This window comes from Physeter macrocephalus, chromosome 8 (genome assembly GCF_002837175.3).
Source record: "Physeter macrocephalus isolate SW-GA chromosome 8, ASM283717v5, whole genome shotgun sequence".
NCBI classification, from domain to species: domain Eukaryota; kingdom Metazoa; phylum Chordata; class Mammalia; order Artiodactyla; family Physeteridae; genus Physeter; species Physeter macrocephalus.
The window spans coordinates 81,098,814-81,106,552 of record NC_041221.1 but is presented as its reverse complement, the minus strand read 5'-3'; positions in this window follow the sequence as shown (position 1 = coordinate 81,106,552).

The following is a 7,739-nucleotide window of genomic DNA, read 5'->3' as shown; positions in this document are numbered from 1 at the left end:
GTTTTTAACCCCAGCTCTTATTTAGGGTAAGTCTTCTGGCACAGTAGCTCTCTGGCTTTGATCCTTGAGACTCATGAGGAATGGCATTGACTCTTGGCACGGGACACCTCACATGACATACCAGGGCATTTGTTTTGTGTCCTAGTATGTGGTCAGTCCTAGAGAATGTTCCATGTGGGCAGTACAAAATTCAGGCTCCATCCCTTTCTTGTCCACCCAACAAAACACTTGGGAATGCAACTGAGGGATAGATAATCTAGAATGACTCTAATTAATTGTTTAAAGTAAAACATTATCAAATACTGGTTTGTTAACTCTTAAATGATGAAACATTTGCCATAGACATCAGAACTGATTGTTTATGTGGTCCCCAGGTGTAAGATCAACCTCCTCTTAAAGAAGTGCCCGTTCAACCTTGGGATTTGGAAAATCTGACATTCCTTGGGCCTCTGTGATGTCCCTTCTGAAACCAGTATTTGTCCCTCCTGCTTTTGTTTTATAAAGTCACATCTGCATATGTCTAAAAATTCAACCTTAAAAGAAGAGTTTGATACTAAAAAGCAGCTTCCTCTACCCCACTCCTTCTCACTACTGGTCTTGCTCCTCAGGGACAACTTTTTTCAAGCTATTTTTAAAATTGACAAATAGAAACTATACATATTTAAGGTGTACAATTTGCTATTTTGATACATGTATACACTGTGAAATGATCACTACAATCCAACTCATTAACATATCAATCATCTCACATAGTTACCATTTTCTTTTTATTTTCTTTCTTTTTTTTGTGGTGAGAACACTTAAGATCTACCCTCTTAGTACATTTCATGGATACAATACAGTGTTGCAGAACTTATTCTTCTTGCATAACTGAAACTTTGTACCCTTTGACTAACATCTCCCCAAATTCCTCTATCCCCACCCCCACCCTCCAGCCCTTGGCAATCCCCATCTACACTCTACTCCTGTAAGTTTAACTATTTAAATTCCATATTTAAGTGAGATCATGCAGTATTTGTCTTTCTGTGCCTGGCTTATTTCACTTAGCATAATGTCCTACAGGTCCATCCATGTTGTCTCAGATGGCAGAATTTCCTTCATTTTAAGGCTGAATACTATTCTGTTGTGCATATATACACATTTTGTTTATCAATTCGTTCATCAATGGACATTTAGGTTGTTTCCATATCTTAGCTATTGTAAATAATGCTGCAATAAACATGAGAGTGCAGATCTCTCTTCCATATCTAGATTTCATTTCCTTTGGATATATATACCCAAAAGCAAGGTTGCCAGATCATAAGGTAGTTCTATTTTTAATTTTTGGAAGAAACTCCACACTGTTTCCCATAATGGCTGTACCAGTTTACATTCCCACCACCAGTGCACAAAGTTTCCTCAGGAACAACTTCCTGAATCTCAGTGTTTCTGTTTTAGCTCTTTGGACAGTCACCTCCTTATCCAAAACTAACACCCCCATATTGGTATTTTCATGCTGCCATCTCTCTGGCTCTCTCTCTTCTGCATTCCTCTTCCATTTATAAGGAGCCTTATGATTACATTGGGCCTGCCCAAATAATCCAGGATAATCTCCTCATCTCTGGGGCAGCTGATTAGCAACTTTAACTCCACCTGCAAACTTAATTCCCCTTTGCCATGTAACCTCACATATTCACAGGATCCTGGGATTGGGATGTGGACATCTTTGAGGAGCCATTAGTCTGCCTACCACAACTCCCGACTCAGTAAGACAAGGATATTAATGGCTCCAGTCTCCCTTTAACCCCCTCACCTCAAACCTCCCATCCTCTGACTTCTCTCATCTACACTTAGACATCACCAAACTTTCTGTCATTTACATACTGTTCTGTACCCATAATTAAATGATTTGTAGTACGTTCATGGATTCATTCTAAAATCTGAAATATCAGTACCTAACTTTATTGTACTGTATAATTCTAGGCTCAAAGTAATTTCCCCTCAGAATTTTGAAGGTGTTGCTCCACTGTGTTATTAACATCCAGTGTTGCAAATGAGATGTCTGGGGCTAACCTGATTTTATCTGGGGGAGTAGGGGTAGGGAGAATGCTGTTCCAAAGTATTTTATCCACAGGAGGTTGGGTGGGGGTGATGATGGGAGTAATTTACTGCTATTTAGGAATTTCTATTAATTTTCTTGCTTTTTCATGGAGTTTCACCCTGGCCCTCTCTTATCTCTAAAGGGCCTCTCCAGGGTTCTTTTTGTCAAACACGTGCCCTGCCTGGGAGCATCTCCCTGGCTTGTGGCTTGTACTGTAGGTAGCAGCTTCCCCACCCAGCCTCATGCACCACCATTTTCCTCTTCCAGCTTTCTACCTTTCAGAAACTGTCCATATCTCTCATCCACTCTTATTTGCTTTAATGTGGGGAACTCGTTCCTTTTATTCATTTACTATCATTTTAAAGGAATAAATGTAAGATACCTATCTTACACCACTAAGATAACTCAAAATTGATTAAAGACATAAATATAAGACTTGGGACTTCCCTGGTGGTCCGGTGGGTAAGACTCTGTGCTCCCAATGCAGGGGTCCTGGGTTTGATCCTGGTCGGGGAACTAGATCCCACATACATGCCGTAACTAAGAGTCCACACGCCACAACTAAGAAGCCCACATGCCACAACTAAGAAGTCCGCATGCTGCAACTAAAGATCCTGCATACTTCAACGAAGATCCCACGTGCCGCAACTAAGACCCAGTGCAACCAAAATAAATAAATAAATATTTTTTAAAAAATAGTTGAATTCTTAATTATAAATAAATAAATAAATAAATAAATAAAAGACCTGAAATCATAAAACTCCTAAAAGAAAACATAGGGAAAAAGCTCCTTGACTTTGGTTTTGGCAATGATTTCTTGGATATGACACTTAAAGCACAAACAACAAAGGCAAACAAACAAATGAACAGACAAAAAACAAATGGGCCTATATTAAACTAAAAATCTCTGCACAGCAAAATAAACTACCAACAAAATCAAAAGGCAACCTATGGACTGGAAGAAAATATTTGCAAAACATATATCTGATAAGAGATTAGCTTCCGAAATATACAAGGAATTCAAACTCAATAGTAAAAAATTAAATAATTTGATTAAAAAATGGACAATGGACCAGAATACATATGTTTCCAAAGAAGATATCTGAACGGCTAACAGGTACATGAAAAAAAGCTCAACATCACTGATTATCAGGGAAATGCAAATCAAAACCACAGTGAGATATCTTGTCACACTTGTTAGAATGGCTGTTATGAAAAGGACAAGAGAACAAGTGCTGGCAAGGACGTGGAGAAAAGGGAACCCTCCTACACTGTTAGTGAGAATGTAAATTGGTACAGTCACTGTGGAAAACGTTATGGAGATTCCTAAAAAAAGTCAAAAATAGGTCTACCATATGATTCAGCAATTCTACTTCTGAGTATATATCTGAAGGAAGTGAAACCACTATCTGGAAGAGATACCAGCACCCTCATATTCATCGCAGCGTTATTTATAATAGTCAAAACATGGAAAAAACCTGAGTGTCTATCAATGGATGAATGGATAAAGAAGCTGTGAGATATATAATAGAATATTATTCAGCCATGAAAAGGGAAATCCTGCCATTTGTGACAACATGGATTGAACTTGACGGTGTTATGCTATGTGAAATAAATCTGACAGAAGACAAATTCTGTATGCTCTCACTTATATATGGAATCGAATAAAACTGAATTTACAGAAAAAACAAATGTAGATATTGTGAAAGAGGGGAGATAAATTCTATCACTAAATCTGCCACTTTGAATCCCAAACCTCTTCCCTTTTGTTTTAAAATTATTTCACCAGAACAAAAATATAAGACAAGCCTCACTGTATGAGCTGTCCTCATCCTGAGGTGCCCTGTGACCCCTTGTCCTGATTTGGACATAATAGTGGAAGTAAGGCACTATGTTTAAGTTTGGAAATCAATGGGACATGATGGGTTTCCCTTACCCCTGCCTCCCATCACATAAGAGCTGGTAGTTCTTGGCTCAGGCACTTCCCTGAAACCCAGGGGCCCCAGTAGCAACTATGGTAAAAGAGAAGCCCAGGAGTTTATACCTTAACATTTTGATTCCATCTAAACTAACAGCTTTTCAAAGGCCTGTTTGCCCCCGCCCCAGCACTCCCTGCATAATTGACCCCCAAAGTTAGAGAACTCTGATTAGGTTATCAATGAAAAAATGTTGCCTGCCATATCAGTAAACAAAGGATGTTGCAGCCATCAAAGCCATCACATTACAGCCATCAAGCCATGACATTACAGGGCCCCAAGAGTGAGCCCTGAGGGAACTCAGGATAGAAACAGGATGCCTGCCATCTAGCAGTCAACTGCTGCAGTCACTCCGGAAGGTGCACCCTGAGGAGACTCAGGATGAGAAAGCACAGGATACTGGCCCCAGATAGCTGAGGTGTATACCAAAGGAATGATTTCAGTGAGCCCAGACTCTTGCATCTTCCCATACATAGAAAAGCGCTAAATGCCTTAACTTGAGATGGCTGGTATTCTTTAACTAACAGTAATCTTCTGATGTTGTGACTACCTGGTCTTTCTTGCAAAAACGTCTATATATCCTGGCTCCTCCCTTACCTCTCCTGAGTAGTCCCTTAAAGCTATCTGAGAGGCTGGTGTCCCAGGCTTAAGTCCTCAGTTTGGTCCGCCAAATAAGACATAATTTTCAACTTTTAGGTTGTGCATTTTTTTCAGGTGACAGGGTTAAGGTATTGTCTCCTCTTGGAGATTCCCATGGAGCAGGGCTTGAGGAAAGATGGTGACAACATCACCTATGGACCAGGGTACGGGCTGATCGCCACCGTGCATATGGTTGCAGTGGACATATAGGTAGGGTCAGCATCTGGCATTCTTAAAGACATAAAAGCCAAAAGGCTTTACATCTACTGGTATATTTTTCTCCCAATCACTGAACCTCACACCTATTCTTAGGGTAGAAGCTAAAACATTCTACTCTGTCTCCTACTTTTCCAAAACTCTCTGTGTTCCAGAGGAATTTAAAAATAACAGCAGCAGGAAACCTAGTACTTCTAAAAGGGAAAATCTCCCCAAGTTATCTCATGATAAAGGTATGAAGTCATCACTATTAACCTTTCCGGGGCTAGAAGGTAAATCTGGAGACTGACTACGTACAGCACAGGCCTTTCACAAATTGGTATCTAAGGTTTTCCTTGGGGGAGATTTTAGTCGAGACTTTTCTCTGCTAAATGGACAGTCTTCTGCTTTCCTCCTTCCCTTGTCTCTACCTCTCCAGCTTCAAGTCTACAATGTGGCCTTAACTCTGCATTTCTACGAATTGCCCCTATGTCCCAGCAAAATAAATAAATAAAAATTGGTGCTTGTTCCCTGCCTCAGTTTACTGTGCCACACACCCCCATTTGGATTTCATACTTCGAGGGGTGGGTCAGAAATGAGTGTGCCTAAGGCTCCATTTGCTTCTTCAAAAAATGTAGTCCAATTATGGAGTAGAAGCCCACTGCTTTTATATAAAGCAAAGGAATAGGAGTGTTTAGTTTTGCTTTCAACCTGTTAGAATCAGCATGGGAGAAAACACAGAAAAATATTGAAAATTGTTGATTGATGATGTCAGTTCAATAAACGCATTCTTTTTTTCCCCCTTAAAGCAGCTGTTTTTTAAAACTTTTCATTTGGGCTTCAGAGTTATTAACTTTCTTCACTGGTTGTATTTCCCTTCCTTTCGCATTAAAGAGGGAAACAAAAATGAAATGTTCTTTGAAGTTTTTCTTACAATTTTTCTCAGCCATTTAAAATTCCCCTACTGTTGAATCTAAAATGCTCTTCTGTAACTGAAATCCTATTATGAATAAAGAAGCTGGATTGTCTTTCTGTGCAACCTCAGGAAGCTTCTTTTGCTTTTCCGGTCTTCACAGAACAATGTAAACACCTTTCAAGTGAAACCCTCAATGAAAGCCTTTTATTGATTTTCATGAAACTATATGGTTCCACAGGCATTTAACTGGCCATGATTCTTTTAAAACCAATCACCTCCAAGGATCGCTTACTTCAAAGGATGCATCTTATGAAGCAAATTTAAAACAAACCAGCAGGAGTAGTCCCTTTAAGTACACGTTGAAAAGATAAGACAACACAAAGTGCTCTTATTTGAAGAAATGGGCTCACCTCTTGTTCTTCAGATCAAGAAATTAATTAGAATGGATTAACCAGGAAAACTGAAAAGGATGCCTGCTCTCTTTTTTGTCCCCCTCCCAGCCCCCCAAACTCCAACCTCCAACCTCAAGCTTTTCTGAATGTGTTTACTTGAAATCAGGAAACGGAAAGTTTTCTGGATTGAGTTTTAAAACCAAAGAAGTCAAAATAATTTTCCTTGGTATGCAGAAGAACAGAAATGAGTTGTTTTCAGAAATGTTCATTAAAGTTCATAATACGATTGAATAGTGATTGTAATAATTATTTGCCTGATTTACCCAAATATTTATCTCTGAGAGAAGAAATTGGAAACTTTCAAAAATCTACTCAAAGATAACTATATAGTTTAATTAAGTTAGAGACGCAAAGCCTCTCTAAACATTCCTACTGAGTTTTCTAAGAAATAGGTAACTTAAAATCTGACTGTAAATGATACATCTCAGAGATGGGGGTGTGTGTGTGGGAAATATATACATATTATATATGAAGAATATACATATATATTCTTTCCACTGATATGAAGACTAGGCCCTTAGTCCAAGAGGACTTTAAAAATATTAATTTGTTCCCAGAAGGGTTGAACAATGCTGAAAAACCTGTTGAACAACGCTCTACCCTCTTCATTAACTTGGAATTTGGGTTCCCTGGGGTGTTATATAGGAGTATATTCCTTTGTATTATTTACACTCAAAGGACTTTCCAAGCAAATTAATAATGTGAAATGGATTAAAGGGAGAATCTTTAAAATACTGAGACAAAACTTTTAAAGCACCCATTTGAGTGCTGAAGAATCATTAGTTTTCTCTAAGTACAAAATAGCTGAGGATGATGACAAAAGATTTCTCCAGTTTCCCAAAGCATCTACCCTAAAAATCTTGACCAGGCAACACATTGTTAGCTTATTTGTTGTCATTAGTTGAATTTGGAAAAATAAAAGCACACTTCTTTAAAAATTCCTCTAAACGGGAATTAGTGGAGTAATATTCAATTTTCTTTCTGTGTTTGGATAAAGAGATAAAAACAAAATGATTTTAAGCAGGAGTTGAAGCAAATAGGAGGCTTAGGAACAGGAGCTGGGGGCCCCAGTGACCTCAGAAGCTGCAGCTTCGGTGGCCTAGAGGGACAGAAGCCAGGCCAGAGAGAGTTCAGGAGAGTGGAGCACCAAACTTTGTTTTCTAGAAGTTTTAAGATGAAGAAAAGAGGAAAGGGTGGTCGCTGAGTTGAAATGAGGTTTTTGCTTGTTGTTTAATTTAGAGAAATCTGACCATATTTGGAGCTTGAGAATGATTCAACAGAAAGCAAAGGCTTAAAATGCTTGGAAGAGAGAAAGTCGAGGAGACAGGAGGTAATGGAAACAAAGGTAGGATGAGGGTACAACAGAATGATTAGAGTTAAAAAGAAAGATGAGGGCTTCCCTGGTGGCGCAGTGGTTGAGAGTCCGCCTGCCGATGCGGGGGACACGGGTTCGTGCCCCGGTCCGGGAAGATCCCACATGC